Raw genomic sequence first — 15,985 nt, 5'->3', positions numbered from 1 at the left:
GCTGGAGAGCAGAAGTCATATTCCATTCAGGAAGACAATACTGGTTGAATTCTCCATGTCTTCTGGCTGCCCATGTTGTTCAATGTATACTGCTCAAATTGCACTGTGAATATGCTTCTCTGAGTACCCATTCTAAATAAACACAAAGTGGAGATAGCTAAGCTCTACTGACAGGTTCTCAGGATTGTAATAGAACATCGTAGAAGAACACTGACAGCATCCCAAACCCAGAGATAATATGATTAAATATGTGCATACACCAGTAGTGTAAAAGTATTGTGTGTTCACTTTTCAGTTGTACTTTGTTCAAAGAACAAATGCTGGTTTCACAGCACTACTACCATCTTTCTTCTCCTGCTGCTCCTCTTGACTGCACATTAGGCAGAAAGTGGTCTCAATTTTTTTTGTTATACAGATTGTATCAAAAGAATCATCCAATTTTTAAAAAAATCATAATTATTATATTACTTGAGATATGTGCATGAAAAATGTACTGTTGGAAAAGGCAAACTCTTGAGTTACACACGGTTCCCACAAGGTAGCAACAGTGTGTGCCCACTTCAGTTGTAGTAAAAATGGTGTCGGGACAACAGAAAGCACTTTGTGTTCTACATTTTGCGCAGTACACGTCCGTATTAACTGTTCAGCATGACTTTTGTACTAGGTATGGTGTGGATCCTCCTTCAGCACAGAGCATTAGATGATGGCATGAACAATTCCGAGAAACTGGTCGTTTATGTAAAGGCAAATTGCTGGGCCATCCCAAAGTGTCTGACACAGACTTTGAACGCAGCGGCCATGGTTTCACAAGAAGTCTGCAGAAACCCGTTTGCTGTGCACCTTGACAGCTCAACATGCCACTGACATCCATCTCGCATGTGTTTTTGTCAACGTTTACATGTGAAACCATACAAAATTCATCTCCTGCAAGCTCTTCATGAAGGCGACAAACAACAATGCATGCTGTTCTGTAATTTCGTTCTTGGCAAGATGGAGGATGACAGTTTTCTTCTATACTGAAGTGCTTAGTGATGAGGCAACATTCCATTTAAATGGAATGGTGAACTAACATCATGTGAGAATATGGGGTACGGAAGAATCACATTAAGTTGTACAACATGAAAGGGACTCACCAAAATCTAATTTATTTCGTGCATTTTCATAGGAAAAGGTGTATGGTCTATTTTTCTTTGCTGAGAATACTGTTTCAGGTAGCACATATCTCAATATGCTTGAGAACTTCCTTTTCCCATACATGGAAACTGATTCGAATGACTTCATTTACCAACATGACAGGTCACTGCAATAATGTCATCTGGAAGTGCAGGAATTTTTAAAACAAAGGATTACTGAACGATAGATTGATTGCAGTGGATCAAATGATTCAGCCTTACATTACTGGCCTCCAAGGACACAGGACCTGAGTGTATGTGATTATTTCTTGTGGGGGTTTATAAAAAAGACTGTATATGTGCCTCCATTACCGACAACAATGAATGAACTGAGACATTGCATAACAGCAGCTGTGGAAGCTGTAACTGAAAATACACTTGCTGCAGTGTGGGCATGATTTTAATACCGCATTGACATATGCCAAGCACCTCAAGGGGGGGGGGGGGGGGGGGGCATACTGAACACCCACGGAAAGGTATGAAGAAGATCTTTTTGAGTTTCCTGTTCATCAAAAAACAAAATTCATTGTATATGTTTATTAGCTTCAGAAATATAGACATGCTAAATCAGATGATTCTTTTCAATACACCCTTTATTTATTATGATAATAGGCTATTTTCCTGTGTTAAAAATATGGTTCAGACTGTTGTTATTCTGACTGATTATGAATGCAGTAATTATTTTAATCTTATCCTCACAACCCCTATGTGAGAAATACATATGGGATTGTAGTATATTCCTAGAGCAATTATTTAAGGGCATTTTTCTTGGGATAGTTTATGTCTATCTTTAAGAGTCTTCCAGTTCAGTTCCTTCAGCATCTCTGTGACACTCTCCCATGGATTAAAGAAACCTGTGACCATTTGTGTAGCCCTTCTCCGTACACAAACAATATCCCCTGTTAGCGCTATTTGGTATGGGCCCCACACACTTAAAACTTTTGCTGCAGCATCCACGCAGGCACGCAACTCTCCAGTGCGGCCCGGCAACGTGCGAGTGCGGGCCGGTAAGACTCCAAAATGGCAGGTACCGGTCATAACCAATACTCCTAAGCACATCTGAGCTACAGGATGACGTCAAGACCTTGTAAGATCTGTAGGATCATATTCTATACTGACTTAATTATGACACCTTAGATGCATTACTTTAAATAAGCTTCAACTATATTGTGGTCATGTTTTGAAGTCTGTTTGTTGTCTGACACCTATAGGGGTCACACAGGCGTCATTCAAATGTTCATTAGCCACCATTACGGACAATATACGTTCGATAACTGACCACACAAAACAAAAGTTTACACGCTATGATGCTAGCTTAGACACTGCAACTAGACTGAGTAATCCGATAGTGAGCGCCGGCACTTATAAGCATCAGCAGCACTGGCTCATGGCTTTTTGTGACGCTTATAAGCGTCAGCCGAAGCGAAAGTGTTAAGCAATATTCTAGAACTGGCCACATGAGTGCTTTGTAAGCAATCTCCTTTGTACACTGATTGCACCATCCCAGTATTCTACCATGTGCTCTATCCATGACTGAACCTATGTGATCATTCCATTCCATTTCATATCCCTACAAAGTGTCACACACCGGTTTTTGTATGAGTTGGCTGATTCCAGCAGTGATTCATAGATATTATAGTCATAGGATAGTTTTTTTTTTCTTTCGTTTTATGAAATGCAAAATTTTACATTTCTGAACATTTGGAGCAACCTGCAAACTCTGAACCATGTTGAAATCTTATCAACATGTTGTTGTTGTTGTTGTTGTTGTGGTCTTCAGTCCAGAGACTGGTTTGATGCAGCTCTCCATGCTACTCTATCCTGTGCAAGTTTCTTCATCTCCCAGTACCTACTGCAACCTACATCCTTCTGAATTTGCTTAGTGTATTCATCTCTTGGTCTCCCTCTACGATTTTTGCCCTCCACACTGCCCTCCAATAGTAAATTGGTGATCCCTTGATGCCTCAGAACATGTCCTACCAACCGATCCCTTCTTCTGGTCAAGTTGTGCCACAAACTTCTCTTCTCCCCAACCCTATTCAACACTTCCTCATTAGTTATGTGATCTACCCATCTAATCTTCAGCATTCTTCTGTAGCACCACATTTCGAAAGCTTCTATTCTCTTCTTGCCCAAACTATTTATCGTCCACGTTTCACTTCCATACATGGCTACACTCCATACAAATACCTTCAGAAACAACTTCCTGACATTTAAATCTATACTCGATGTTAAGAAATTTTTCTTCTTCAGAAACGCTTTCCTTGCCATTGCCAGTCTACATTTTATATCCTCTCTACTTCGACCATCATCAGTTATTTTGCTACCCAAATAGCAAAACTCCTTTACTGCTTTAAGTGTCTCATTTCGTAATCTAATTCCCTCAGCATCACCCAACTTAATTCGACTACATTCCATTATCCTCATTTTGCTTTTGTTGATATTCATGTTATACCCTCCTTTCAAGACACTGTCCATACCATTCAACTGCTCTTCCAAGTCCTTTGCTGTCTCTGAGAGAATTACAATGTCATTGGCGAACCTCAAACTTTTTATTTCTTCTCCATGGATTTTAATACCTACTCCAAATTTTTCTTTTGTTTCCTTTACCGCTTGCTCAATATACAGATTGAATAACATCGGGGAGAGGCTACAACCCTGTCTCACTCCCTTCCCGACCACTGCTTCCCTTTCATACCCCTTGACTCTTGTAACTGCCATCTGGTTTCTGTACAAATTGTAAATAGCTTTTCGCTCCCTGTATTTTACCCCTGCCACCTCCAGAATTTGAAAGAGAGCATTCCATTCAATATTGTCAAAGTCTACAAATGCTAGGAACGTAGGTTTGCCTTTCCTTAATCTTTCCTCTAAGATAAGTCGTAAGGTCAGTATTGCTTCACGTGTTCCAGTATTTCTACGGAATCCAAACTGATCCTCCCCGAGGTTGGCTTCTACTAGTTTATCCATTCATCTGTAAAGAATTCATGTTAGTATTTAGCAGCTGTGACTTATTAAACTGATAGTTCGGTAATTTTCACATCTGTCAACACCTGCTTTGTTTGGGATTGGAATTATTATATTCTTCTTGAAGTCTGAGGGTATTTCGCCTGTCTCATACATCTTGCTCACCAGATGGTAGAGTTTTCTCAGGACTGGCTCTCCCAAGGCTGTCAGTAGTTCTAATGGAATGTTGTCTACTCCCAGGGCCTTGTTTTGACTTAGGTCTTTCACTGCTCTGTCAAACTCTTCACGCAATATCGTATCTCCCATTTCGTCTTCATCTACATCCTCTTCCATTTCCATAATATTGTCCTCAAGTACATCGCCCTTGTATAAACCTTCTATATACTCCTTCCACCTTTCTGCCTTCCCTTCTTTGCTTAGAACTGGGTTGCCATCTGAGCTTTTGATATTCATACATGTGGTTTTCTTCTCTCCAAAGGTCTCTTTAATTTTCCTGTAGGCAGTATTTATCTTACCCCTAGTGAGATAAGCTTCTACATCCTTACATTTGTCCTTTAGCCATTTTGCACTTCCTGTCGATCTCATTTTTGAGATGTTTGTATTCCTTTTTGCCTGCTTCATTTACTGCATTTTTATATTTTCTCCTTTCATCAATTAAATTCAATATTTCTTCTGTTACCCAAGGATTTCTACTAGGCCTCGTCTTTTTACCTACTTGATCCTCTGCTGCCTTCACTACTTCATCCCTCAGAGCTACCCATTCTTCTTCTACTGTATTTCTTTCCTCCATTCCTGTCAATTGTTCCCTTATGCTCTCCCTGAAACTCGGTACAACCACTGGTTCTTTCAGTTTGTCCAGGTCCCATCACCTTAAATTGCCACCTTTTCAACATCTGACTACATATTTACGCAGCCTCTTTCAGGCAGTACTTCATTATAGATAACTGCATCATCTGCAAAAGCCTGATTTCACTATCAACATTGTCTACAAGGTCATTAATATACAATATAAACAGCAAGGATCCCAATCCACTTCCCTGGAGTCTACTTGTAGTTACTTTACATCTGACAACGACTCTCCATCCTAGATAACATGTTTGTCCTACCTACCAAAAAGTCCTCAGTCCAGTCACAAATTTCACTTGATATCCCATATGATTGTACTTTTGACAATAAGTGTAGGTGCAGTACAGAGTCAAATGCTTTTCGGAAATCAGGGAATACTGTATCTACCTGCCTGCCTTGATCCAGAGCTTCCAGTACGTCATGTGAGAAAAGCACAAGATGAGTTTCACATGACTGATGTTTTCAAAATCCTTGCTGGTTGGCACTGAGGTGGTCATTCTGTTCAAGATACCTAATTATGTTTGAGCTCAGAACACATTCTAAGATTCCACAACAAATCAATGTCAAAGATATTGGACGATAGTTTTGTGGATCACTTCTAGTACTCTTCTTGTAGATGGATGTGACCTGTGCCTTTTTCAATAAGTGGGCACAGTTTTTGATTGAGGGATCTACAGCAGATGATAGCAGAGAAGCTAACTCAGCTGCAAACTCAGGGTAGAATCTGACTGGGATTCCATTGGGGCCTGCAGCTTCATTCAGTTTTAACGATTTCAGCTGTTTCTCAAACTCCACTAACACTAATACTTATTTCTTTCATCTTTTCAATGGTATGAGGATTAAATTGTGGGAATTCTCCAGGGTTTTCCTTTGTGAAGGAACACAGATTTTGCTTTGCTACCCTCAATTTCAATTTTTGCCTCTCATTCTCTAGGGCTGGTGCCACTAACAACTTTTACATTCGACCTGAATTTCATTGAGTGAAAGATCACTTGAGAATATTTTGTTATGGTAGTCATTGAAGGCATAACATTGCTCTCTTAACAGTCAAATGTGTTTCATCTAGCAACTATATCTATAGGCCTATGCTATGTTTTACACCTATTATACAGTGATCTCTGTTTCTTTAGGAGTTTCTCTACAGTGATTTTATGCCATGGAGGACAAGAAACAAATCCATCAAGGTAAAAATTGAAGCTGCATGCAGAGTCAGTATCAGGGGTGGGCATAAAAAGAAAATTGGATCCTTTTATCGCCCAACACACTCATCTCTTGCTGTAATCGAAAACTTAAAAGAAAGCCACAGTTCACTTGTACCTAAGTTCCCCAATCATACCGTAATCATCAGAGGAGACTTTAATTATCCAAACAATTTATTGGGAAAATTACAGTTTTGTTAGTGGCAGGCATGACAAGATATCCAGTGAAACTTTACTAAATATCTTCTCTGAAAACTACCTAGAACAGATAGTTAGGATCCCCACTCATGATGGAAATATATTGGATCTAATGAAAACAAATAGACCTGACATCTTTGAGGATGCCCATGTCGAAACTGGTATCAATGACCATGACATGTTTGTGGCAACAATGATTACCAAGAGAACAAAGGACAACTAAAACAAGCAGAAAGAGATTAATTTTATATATGTAGCATTTAGAGTTAAGTGTTGGGCTGCATGTTAGTTGCGTCACGTGTTACTGGGAAAAGAACCTCCTAGTGCTTATAGCACGTCAGCTGAGAAGCTGACAAATGAACATGTGCACAGGAATTATTCTGACAATCGAGAAATGGAATCAATAAAACAGAATCCCCTTGTCATAAAGTGAATGTGAATAAAATCACAAGTATGAAAAACTGAACTATGTTTATTAAAGGATGGGTTTAAGAATTAATACACTTGAGATTTGATGAGTAAATCACACACATATATAGTTCATAATATGACTGATAAGGATTAGGAGATATTTACACATATCACTTAGAATTCATCTAGGTAAGTACCAGTAAAATGGTCAACAATATAGGTATATTAGATTAAGAAAGCCGGAACCACGCGACTGCTACGGTCGCATGTTCGAATCCTGCCTTGGGCATGGATGGGAGTGATGTACTTAGGATAGTTAGGTTTAAGTAGTTCTAAGTTCTAGGGGACTGATGACCTCAGATGTTAAGTCCCATAGTACTCAGAGCCATTTCTTGAATTAAGAAAAGGGAAAGGATGAAAAAAAAGTTCAAATATGTTGATCATATAATAAGATGACCATACTTACAACATAGCAGAGTTGGAACAGTTTTTTTGGCAACACTTTAGGTGCAATATCTTCACAGATCTGTTAAGAGGTGTAAAACGAGACCTGAGGGAGTTGGGACTATACACAAGACAATGAACACTAGAGTCAAACATAGAATAAGTAACATCTTCTATTATTGAGAGGCTAAGCAGTGTAAGATGCTCTACAATGAAATTGAAAAATGATGGTGCAGTATATTTAAAGGCAACATGTTAGAAGGATTAAGGGTAAGTGGATCTGTGGAAAAAGACGACTACCTTAGGTCGGGTGGATCTGCAAACGGAAGGACCCTTCTAGGTTTCATGAAGGAAAGGTTGTAAACGGGCACTGGCATTGTTGATGGAAATGTAATTGAGAAGTATCCATCCTAGAATGGGATGTAAATGTGCACAGGGAGTTGTTCACCTTCAAGAAGCATTCTCCAGACTAGAGTAATGTGGTATGGACCTGGCTGATTGTACTTCATAAATTTGAGTATGGTCCCCAAACACCAGCATCGTCACGAATAAAACAGTGACATGAATAAAGAATAAATTTCCTTTCTTTTGCATCTATGGTCACAAATTTTTTGGCATCAGACTACCAGTTTCAGTCTATAATGACCATCTTCAGATCTGCAGCAAAATATGGAAAAAAACATAACTACAGTAGCAGATTGCCTACAGCTTAAAACAATAAAATAGACCATAATGAAAAGTACTACTGACATACATGTCCATTTGTGTACTTTAAGTATGAAGAGGCATACCTGTTTTATATAAACATGTCCTAATGTACTGGAGCCATAGTGCCATCATCAAATGTTAAACACAAAATCAGCACCAGGATCGTCAGATATATATGAACAACAGCATATGAGAAAGTCATCTTGTCAGGAGCACTACTGTTCAAAACAAACTGCCGTACAATAGGAACAAAATGTTTCTGTTGCAAGTTCACCAGATATCACTACTGTAGGCATACACATATTCTTCAATGATTAGTTGAACAACGTAAAATAAAGGGGGATACAATCAGTAAAGTCTGTAATGGGCTTATAAGGTGTAAGAGGCATTATAGTAATAAAAAGTGATGAAATAAAACACAACAAAAGTTAGATTGTTAGAAAGGGGAAGAGTTAAGAAACAATAATCAACATATTCTCAAGTGCCAATATTATAAAAAATAATATAAATAATAAACAGTTTTCAGAGTGCACAGAATAATATAAAAACTATAAAACAAGTAGCTAAATAAGCCACAATCAGGGGGACGGTGGCTGGGGAGGGGGGGGGGGGGGCAGATAGCCACACATAATCAGCACCCTATGTTAGCGCTAATGCCAGAATGCTGCATAGGCGAGAAGTGGCTAGAGGAAAGTGACCGCCAGAGGATCCCTCATACCCTGCAGCAAACCATTGCAAGAAAAGAATGATAAAACTCTTTACTAGTGCATGAACAAGATTATTTAGTTAATGAAGTATATTATATAAGCAGAAAAGGAACAAGAAAACAAAGTAAATATGTACGGTACTCTATACTACCTTAAACTCTCAACAAACTATATGAAAAAAGAGGCATTCAGTAATTAAAATAGAACATTGTCAAACAAAGCAAAGTAGGCATTGGGCACAAAATTGCTCTGCCAGTTAAACAGCTTTGTTGGTTCTTTCTTTTTTGATTTATAAATTTCAAGCTCCTCTGACGAATTACACGGCGGCCTTTTTACACTCTGTGATGAATACGCATACTATTCTCAGTGTTCTGCATAGAATGACCAGTTTCAGATAAATGCTGTCCCAAAGCAGTTTTTGTCTGTGGCTGTGAGCATTCTTTAAATGCTAAGTTAAAAGAGCAGCCCATTTCACAGATATAATATTTGTCTGTTACTGCACTCAATCCTGTATACTCCAGATTCATCAAATTTGTCTTATGTCATTTTCAGTTTATGTTTTTCTCACAGTTTTTAAGAGTGTTGTTAACTTGAAAGCCACATCTGACATCAGATTTCCTAAAACTTTTTTTCTATTTGCTGGAACATTTTGCCATTAAATTTCATAGGAATGGTTTTCGTTCTGCCTTTGCGCGCACTTTTTTGTTATACATTTCTTTAGCCTGCTTTAAGGGCACGTGACACCATTTACAGCAAAGCAGTTAGCTACCGTAATCTGCTTTAAAATGCTGAGTTCTTTACATATTTCGCTTTCGGTCAAGTGTAGACGAAGGAGCCAGTTAATCATGGAGTGAAATGGCCTTTTTGTATTGGTGAGGATGGCATGACAGCAAAGCAGTTAGCTACCGTAATCTGCTTTAAAATGCTGAGTTCTTTACATATTTCGCTTTCGGTCAAGTGTAGACGAAGGAGCCAGTTAATCATGGAGTGAAATGGCCTTTTTGTATTGGTGAGGATGGCATGAACTGGCATTGATGATACTATGTGTACAAATAGGTTTTCTGAAAGTCAAAAACTTATGTTTGTTGTCATCTTTCCTAATAGTAAGTTCACGGAATTTAATGGAGCTCTCTTTTTCAACTTCAGTAGTAATAGTTATTTTTGGGTGTATGCTACATATTGCTTGTGCAAATGCATTGACCTCATAGGTGTCGCTTTCTATCAATAACAAAAAGTCGTCAACATACCGTTTGTAATAAATGGGTTTATCTATTAACTGTGGAAACATGGCAACAAATTTACTTTCTAAATCATTAACAAAAATATCTGCTAAAGTACCAGCTAGACTATTACCCATCCTACGCCCATCTTGTTGATTATATATTTTGACATTGAAGGTAAAAAAGGCAAATCCTAGAAATTCAATTAGTTCTGTACACTCTACAGTACTAAACTTGCTATGGAATGTGAGATTACATCTAATAATGTCAATAGTTTCTTTTACTGGGATGTTATTGTAGAGGTTTTTTACATCCAAGAATGCTAATGTTGCATTATTTGGTATATGTATATCCTTGATTGCATTTGCCAGCTCTGAACTGTTTTTGACCCCAAAATAATTATTGAATGTCTAAACTGATTTAAGTTTATTTTTGAGAAACATTTAATTTATAGCATGGTGATGACATATTGTTCATAACTGTAGTGTTTTCTTGTTTATTCTCTGTTTATATAATATACTTCATTAACTAGCTAATCTTGTTCATGCACTGGTATGGAGTTTTATCATTCTTTTCTTGCAACAGTGTGCCGCAGGGTATGAGGGATCCTCTGGCAGTCACATTCCTCTAACCACTTCTCGCCTATGTGGCATTCTGGCATTAGCGCTAACAGAGGGCACTGATTATGTGCGACTGGCTGTCCCCTCCCCTCATTGTGGCTTATTTAGCTACTTGTTTTATAGTTTTTATATTATTCTGTGCACTAATAGGAATGGTAAGACTAGTATCGTCTAATCAAGCGAATGTGAATGATGTATTCCTTTGAAGAACAAGTCAATATGCTTCTCATTTACAGAGAATGCTGAAGTGATAAGGAATACCACTCAATCCATGATAAGAAGATTGCAGCACCGCACTGATACCAATGGTCATCACTTCTAACACCTTCTGTAAATGGGCATTAATGCCACCTTTTTGACCTACGTTTACCTTCCAAGACCTTATTGTTGCACATCATTGGATTTGTCTTGATAGCCACAATCAGAAAATAAGCACCAAACTATAGCATCCCATTATATGTAAAAAAAAAGGGGGGTGGGGGCACAGTTGAACTTCCTATCTCTGATGCGACTCCACCTAGCAACAAAAAACCATCATCATATTATGGCCCCTCTTGTCCTGTGCAGCATTTGTCCCACAAACTTTTCAGCTAATATCATACTTTCAGAGTTATTCTAGGTAGTAATAGTTAGTGACTCACCCTGTAAATGTTCTTTGCCATTAATTTCCATGCATGTTCTTTACTTTTGTTCACATGTGTGCTTTTCAAACAGGGCCGGCTTAATCGCCAAGCGACACAAGCTGCTGCTTGGGGTGCCAAACTGGGAGGGCAGCAAGAGGCACCACAACTACAAGATCTATATACAGTATGTATCACAATTAGTTGTAGCCATTGGGGTGCCCATGTGCAACACTTGTGTATACCCACAAGCTGCTGCTTGGGGTGCCAAACTGGGAGGGCAGCAAGAGGCACCACAACTACAAGATCTATATACAGTATGTATCACAATTAGTTGTAGCCATTGGGGTGCCCATGTGCAACACTTGTGTATACCATGTATATCCCTATTACTAGCATAAACTGACATGGGTGAAAGTGTAAGAGGGGACAGGGGGGAAGTTTTCTGTGTGTGTGTGTGTGTGTGTGTGTGTGTGTGTTTTTTGTATAGGGGCAGGGGGAAGATGCCAAATGGTACAACATGGTACAACACTTGGGTGGAAAAATGTTTCTGAACTGACCGGCTTCGGAATTGCATTAGTACAATAAAATGTTCCTTATGTTCTACTTCAATCTGTGATCAATTTGTTGAATTTCAAAGTAAAGAATGAAAGGTTACCAGTCCAGTCTACCCAGTAACTGTAGTTTGCTAAAAATTACAAAACAAAAAATAACTAAGTTTAGCAATTTATTTTAGCCAGAATTATGGCTTTAAATTAATTACTGCTTGTCGAAAAACTGAAAGGAAGAGCGAACTACAATACATGGCAGTTTCCAATGAAAACATAGCTTCAATTTGAAATGCTATGGGAATGCATCCCAAGTGAAATAAAGGTAAAGTCGCAAGTGAGTGATGCTAGAGCAAAAATAGTATTGTCAGTTCATCCAGCAATTTGTGTGTACTTGCATAACACAAGAACTGCAGAAGTTGCTTGGGACAAATTAAAAGAGGTGAATGAAGACTTCAGAGGATAACTGGTTTGCTGACTACATGCCACATAAATCAAATGGAGAACTGCAAATCAGAAGCAGCATACCAATATTAGCAAAAGGATAGTGGCTACTCACCATATAGCGGAGATGCTAACTTGCAGATAGGCACAACAAAAAGATTGGCACAAAATAAACTGTTGGCCAACAAGGCCTTTGTCAAAATTACACAACTGACGCACGCACGCACACGCGCACACACACACACACACACACACACACACACACACACACACACACACACACACCTCATTTTCTGGCAGCTGAAGCCAGACTATGAACTACGTTCTTTACTTGCCACAGTCAGTTAAGTAAAAATTTATTTTCTGTACAGGAGATAGTGGAAAAGGGACATTCCGTCACTTCTGATTAACAAAACAGTTGCATTTATAATAACAAAATAATCTATTTGCAACAGCAATGCTTGATAAAGACATGTACAAATTGGACCAACCAGATACTACAAAATGACACAAACTTGTGGCATAGGAGATCAAGAGCAAAAAGATTTGGTTGCAGCAGTAATTCTATGGGAACTGCTGAGCCTCCATGTGGTACATGTGTGCTTGGAGGGTAAACAGAAAACTTTATCATTCCAAGATTCTAACTCCAGAACAAAGGTATCCTTGAATTAATACAGTCTGACTTGTACAAACCAATGGTAGCAATATCAATTGATGGAGCCAGATACTTTGTGACTTTAATAGCTGATTATACAGGGGCGATATTTTTGTACACTCTAAGTGACAAACACCAAGAACTATTAGACTTTTCAAGAAGTTGGTGGAAAAATAAGCTACTTGCAACATTTGTATCTCACACACAGACAGTGGGAAGGAATATGTGGAACAAGGACTAGTAAACTTGTTAAAGGCCATAAGAATAATTCATCATAAAATAGTACCCTAAACACTGGAACAAAACAGTGTATTAGAAAAATATAACACCACATTAATACGAAAGGCAGATGCTTATTATCTGATGTAGGTTAACTACCAAAATCATATTGTGTGTGTGTGGGGGGGGGGGGGGGGGGGGAGGAAGCAGTCTCTACAAGTGCATACCTCATTAATAGATCAAACATCTTTAAAAAGCACGACACCAGAAGTAATTATCTGGAAAATACCTTGTGCATTTAAAAATATTTGGCAGCAAGGCTTTTGTTCATCTACCTAAAGCAAGCAGGTATAAATGGGATAAAAAGACGTTTACACATACTGGTAGCATGTCGTGAACAGAGCAAAGCGTATTGCCATATAATAGTGCCTACAAAGCTTCAGGAACTGGAAATTACTCCTGAAATTAAGCAAAATGAATCAGAAATAGCTGAATCTGAACCTATTACTAATGAGAAAGGTGATGACCAAGATGTATTTTACCCGGTCATCACAGTTCCAATGAAAGCAGCTGAGAATGTGAAAATTCATCAGCTACAAACAAAAATTCAAAGCAAAGTTGAACACTCAAAAGATCATCAAGAATCCTGAAAACAACATAGACGAATGATTATGTGACCTACTACTTCACAGATACAGAGAATTTGGATCCATCATCATTACAAGCAACTTTACAAAGTACACAGTCACACAACTAGCTTCAGGCAATCACAGAAGAATTGCACTCACATGCTGAAAATCAAATATGGGAAAAATCAAACAATGGAAAATCCAGGATGGAATAATGACAACATTAGGAAAAGCATAGTTGCACAATTCTCACAAAAATGACCACTCTCTCTGGCCACTGAGGCCGGATCGTGAACAACTGCTCCTGATGAGAGAAGCAATGTGGGTGGTGGAGACAAGGAGGGGCCCGGGGCTGGAAGTGGGCGGGATAGCAGTGCAGGGGTGGGGGAGGGCGTAGTGCTGCTTGTTGGAGCAAGCAAGAACATGGAGGTGGGAGCAGGACAGGACAGGGGTACTATGTGGAGTCGGGACAGGGACTAACAAAGGTTGAGGCCAGGGGCATTACAGGAATGTAGGTTATACTGCAGGGAGAGTTCCCACCTGTGCATTTCAGAAAGTTGGTGTTGGTAAGAAGCATCCATATGGCACAGGCTGTGAAGCAGTCACTAGATTGAAGTATATTGTGCTGGGCTACTGGATGGTCCAGTTTTCCATTGGCAATAGTTTGTCGTTGGTCATTCACCTGGACAGACAGCTTTCTGCTTGTCATACCCACATAGAACACAGCACAGTGGCTCCAGCTTCATTTGCAGATCACACGACTGCTTTCACAGGTAGCCCTATCTTTGACAGTGTAGGTGTACGTGGTGCTGGTAGTGGTCGTAATGGTGATGATGTTGGGAGGATATATGGGACAACTCTTGCGTCTAAGTCTGTTAAAGTGACATGAGCCATCAGGCAAAGGGTTGGGAGTTGGGGTAGACAAGGCTATTGCATAGGTTCAGTGGGTGGTGTAACACCACTGTGGGATGGGTGGGTAAGATAGTGGGTACAATACTCCTCATTTCAGGGCACGGTGAGAGGTAGCTGAAACAGTGGCATGGATGTGATTCAGTTGCTCCAGTGCTGGATAATACTTTGTCTTGAAGGGAGTGCTCCTTTGTGGCTGGACAGTGCAATTGTGGGAGGTAGTGGGTGGCTGGAGGGACAAGACCCAGGAAATCTGTTTCTGTACAAGGTTGGGAGGGTAATTTTGGTCTGTGAAGGCCTGGGCTGATGACAAAGAAGATGGGCAGCCAGTCGTTGGTTTTCTGTTTAAATTCAAGGTGTTATTACCTACAGCAGCGAGAAACAACTTGCAGTAGCTTTATCAACTACTGAAGCTGAATGCGTAGCCATGGCGTCAACTTGTTGAGATGCATTCTGGCTACAGAAGTCAAAAAAGAAATCTCTTCATGCCCTGAAAGTGACCCCATTAAACTTTATTGTGATAATAAATATGTATCTGGTGTATACAAAACAAGTGATTGCCGTGGAAGAATAAGACATACTGATATCAAAAATCATTTTATTAGAGAAAAGATAAAACTCAGGGGAACAATTCTCAATGCAGTAGAAGCTGGCTGATATGTTAACTAAATCACTCAAAAGAACAAGGCTTCTTCATATGATTAAGGAATGTCAATGTTTTCTTTATTAGGTAATGATTCCAGTGGAAGTGTTACAAATGAAAATCTATGCATCTGCTGGTTCTTTGCTGTTAATTTTCAAGCATGTTTTTCATTCTAGTTCATTTGTATGTGTGTGTTCCAAGTATTATGTGTGTGTGTTATAGCAATGATATGTTTCTCATATTCTACTTCAAAAGATCACTTTGCTTAAGTGTTTTACTGAATATTGAAGCAAAAAACAATAATAATAGTTTTTTATGTAACAGAATTAGCTAGTTCAATGAGAATGGAAGTAGGCATGATTAACTCCATAAGCAAATAGTACCATAATAAATATTAGTGGTAACCGTCTGAATTTGAGCTTCACACTGGATCATCAATCTTTTAATAATTATGGATGTATTTGTATGTTATTTTATTTGTTCATGTTTGGTTACCTAATATCAAGCCCTTGACACTGCCTGAATGTAAAACCAGTACCATGGTTAATATAATAGCAGGTATCACTATTATTCTGAATTAGTTATTGTGTGTCGAGAAAGAGAGCACACAATGTTTTTATTATAATCCTTAGTTATACTGGTAACAGATTTACTTAAATAAGATACCCTTGTTGCTCAGTTTCTCTTTAGCAAGCCAGTCTGTAACAGCATTCTTATTTTTTTGAGCAGCTCAAGCTGAAGACACTGAGGAAATAATTGTCTGCACTCAAGCACAACAGTCACATTCCAAAGCACTGCTGGTATTGTACCGACACCATCCATTGCATGC

Source organism: Schistocerca gregaria, chromosome 1, assembly GCF_023897955.1.
Source record: "Schistocerca gregaria isolate iqSchGreg1 chromosome 1, iqSchGreg1.2, whole genome shotgun sequence".
In the NCBI taxonomy this organism is placed as follows: domain Eukaryota; kingdom Metazoa; phylum Arthropoda; class Insecta; order Orthoptera; family Acrididae; genus Schistocerca; species Schistocerca gregaria.
The sequence above is the reverse complement of the archived record's forward strand: the minus strand, read 5'-3'. Positions refer to the sequence as shown.